Genomic DNA, 3,792 nt, shown 5'->3' with positions numbered 1-3,792 from the left:
GTTTTACATGTATAATGTGTTTGGCTCTAGCAGCAACTTTTGTAAGATAACCACTTGTATGTATAGGAAGAATTAGAACATCAGGAAGGCAGGCACGTTACTGGAGAGAGTTGACTAAACAAGCAGGATTCAAAATTCAGGATGTACATCAATCTATGTACATTAGGTCAGTTCTTGGCCTTGAGTTTATAATTTTAAAAAATTGTATAAGACAATACCTACAAGCCACCCTCAGTGAGTAAAAAGCAGGATAAAAGCAAGAATAATTACACCAATCATATTTATGTTGTTAGCCAAGAAAGTAGTCATTTAGGGTGTTTATTTGCCCAGATGGATCTTGTGGGGCTGAGACAAGGAGATGAGGAGTAGGAGGAAGATTCTTTTGCACTAGTTTGTTTTTGGCTGAACTTTGGAATAACCTGGGGAGCTCAAAAAAATATTTATGCCAAGGCCCACCATGGCATGATTTAATTGGCGTGTGATGAGGCCTGGATGTTTTGTGTTTTAGAGTTCCCCCAAGTGATTTTAATGTGCCTACAAGGTATAGAAGATCAGAGAGAAAGTGAATTATTGGACTGGAAATGGCTACTTAGCCTGCTTTATTGGAGCAGGGAGCTGTGGATTGGAGATTAATAAAGGGTTTTTGAATCCACAATGGGAAGTCATAATTTGTTTTTTTTTTTTTTTTTTTTTTTTTTTTTTTGAGACGGAGTCTCGCTCTGTCTCCCGGGCTGGAGTGCAGTGGCCGGATCTCAGCTCACTGCAAGCTCCGCCTCCCGGGTTTACGCCATTCTCCTGCCTCAGCCTCCGAGTAGCTGGGACTACAGGCGCCTGCCACCTCGCCCGGCTAGTTTTTTGTATTTTTTAGTAGAGACGGGGTTTCACCGTGTTAGCCAGGATGGTCTCGATCTCCTGACCTCGTGATCCGCCCGTCTCGGCCTCCCAAAGTGCTGGGATTACAGGCTTGAGCCACCGCGCCCGGCCGGGAAGTCATAATTTGATTCTAGAGGCAGGACTCAGAAGGATGTAAAACTCTGGGAATGGTGGTTGAAAAAGTTACGACCTCAATAGTTAGGAGCTCTAGAGTCAGTGGGAAAAGCAGCATTCACTTCAGACTGCAGAGCTGTGTCCAGAGCCTCTGATTTAAAAACAGTTGGCAGGACCAGGTGAGCACAGATGAGACTGGCACCCCATGCCTATGCTGTAGACCTAACTAACTTCCAGAATGGTGAGGCTAGTACCTCATAAGAGCAGTTTAGTGAAGAGCAAAAAAGGACTTTAGTGACATCCTTACCAACTTGGATTTAACAATAACACTTTTTTTGTTGTTGTTGTTTGTTTGTTTTTTTTGTCTTGAGACAGAGTCTTGCTCTGCCGACCAGGCTGGAGTGCAGTGGCGCGATCTTGGCTCACTGCAAGCTCCGCCTCCTGGATTCGCGCCATTCTTCTGCCTCAGCCTCTGGCGTAGCTGCGACTACAGGTGCCTGGCTAATTTTTTTTTTTTTTTTTTAGTATTTTTAGTAGAGACGGGGTTTCACTGTGTTAGCCAGGATGGTCTCGATCGCCTGACCTGGAGATCCGCCCACCCGGCCTCCCAAAATGTTGCGATTATAGGCATGAGTCCACGCCCGGCCAACACTTGGTTTTAATACCTTATTTTTGAATTTGGAAGAACTAGGATGTTTCTGCATGAGCACTAGACTTTATTTTACATGAATTTCGGCCATTTTAAGTAATCAAATCTGCACTTGAAAGGTTGCTGGGCATGGTGCCTCCTGCCTGTAATCCTAGCACTTTGAGAGGCTGAGGTGGAACACTTGAGGTCAGGAGTTCCAGACCAGCCTGGCCAACATGGCGAAACCCCGTCTCTACTAAAAATACAAAAATTAGCCAGGGGTGGTGGCGCACACCTGTAATCCCAGCTACTTGGGAAGCTGGGACAGGAGAATCGCTTGAACCCAGGAGGCAGAAGTTGCAGTGAGAAGATCGTGCCACTGCGCTCCAGCCTGGGCAATAGAGCCTGACTCCATCTCAAAAAAAAAAAGGTTTACAGGTTGTCCACTGAGGAGATTCACGAGAACATATAGCAATTACCAACATAAAACCTGTCATCTGCATAAAGGGTTTCTAAGCCCTAGGTGTCTGTTGTGTTAGTATGTTAGTAGCATGCTCAGTTACCTGAGCAGTGGAGAGGTACCATGGAGTCACTAAGAACTGACAAGAAGCCAGTCAACTTTACTCATCTACAGTCAAAACTTGTAAAGGTAATGAAATGCTTATTTGAAGGAGACTGAGAATGAATTCAAGAGGAAAAAAGTACTTTCTCCAAACGTTGCATATGTGTAAAGCAAACATTTTCAGAAATAAGAGAAAGAGAACATGTATGTGTTTGGGTGTTTAAGTTTGAAATAAAATGTTGCCAAAAGGTGGGTCTGTAAAGGGCAGAAATGTTAAAAAATGTCTTTGCAAGAGCAGATTGCCCTAAAACTTCATAATACAAAATATTTGACTGTATTTCTGCCCCACCCCCACATTAATACTTTCTGCCCCTTTAAGTGGTCTGGGAGCTTTGTCACCTTACTCCTAGTGCCCATCCCATCCATAAAGCCCTGTCTCTGATTTTTTATCACACTGAGGCTGTCACTGATATTGTAACCTAATTTATTGCTCGGCCCAATGCAGTGGCTCATGCCTGTCATCCTAGCACTTTGGGAGGCCAAGGCGGGCAGATTGCCTGAGTTCAGGAGTCGAGACCAGCCTGGGCAACATGGTGAAACCCCGTCTCTACTAAAATACAAAAAAATTAGCTGAGTATGGTGGCACATGCCTGTAGTCCCAGCTACTTGAGAGGCTGAGGCAGGAGAATCGCTTGAACCCACGAGGCGGAGGTTGCAGTGACTACCACCGCACTGCAACCTGGATGACACAGCGAGACTCTGTCTCCAAAAAAAAAAAAAAAAAGAGTTGCTCTTCCTTGGAGGTTGGCATAACTAGGCACAGTGTCCTAAAATGAAGGTGGAAAACTGCGACCAGGGACATGCCAGTGGCGGAGGAAGCCTGAGAAACTGAGCTGCCTTACTTTCCCTATCCTGGTGACCACATTAGTACTTCATAGCCTGCTCATTAAATTAGGTATGGGGCAAAAAACCAAGATAGGAGTTCAAATTTGGTTACCCTCTTCACTTAGCTAACAGTCTAGAAGTTTTCTTCCTCAAATAAAGCTTTATTGCAGTTGTTGAAAAGACGCAGAGCACCAGAAATCTTTAGGAAATAGTAGACATAAATGTTCTGGCGTTGATGCATCTCCTCTCCATTGACCTCTCCTGTATTCTTTAGTTTGGCATCTATCACTTCAGATATCCTGTCCAGAGCAGTAACAATAAAATTTCTAGGGGTGGGGATGAAAAGCAATCAGTTCCCACCTGAGAGACTGAGGGGCCAGGCCTGGGTCCTTCCCTAACAAGAAACGTGTATTAACCGTCATATGTGGCATTTATAATCCACTTTATCCAGTTGCTCATTCTGCTCCTCAGTACGTTAGATAACTGTCTCCTAGTCACCCAGTGATTTCTGGAAACCAGTTTTATGCCTGGACACCTCTCCCAATGTAGGATCTCTCCCACTTTTGGGGATCTCTCTGTCTCATCCGCCGGTTGATCATGGAAGGACCTGTAATTGGGCCCATAGACTGTGCAGCTACAGCAGCTTCCTCCTCATTCCCTGCTTGTTTTCCTTCTGGGAAGTTCTCCTTAATCACTCCCTTCACTACCTTCCTGCAGGTATCCACTATGG

The sequence above is a fragment of the Trachypithecus francoisi genome, unplaced genomic scaffold, assembly GCF_009764315.1.
Source record: "Trachypithecus francoisi isolate TF-2019V2 unplaced genomic scaffold, Tfra_2.0 Lachesis_group4, whole genome shotgun sequence".
NCBI classification, from domain to species: domain Eukaryota; kingdom Metazoa; phylum Chordata; class Mammalia; order Primates; family Cercopithecidae; genus Trachypithecus; species Trachypithecus francoisi.
The sequence above is the reverse complement of the archived record's forward strand: the minus strand, read 5'-3'. Positions refer to the sequence as shown.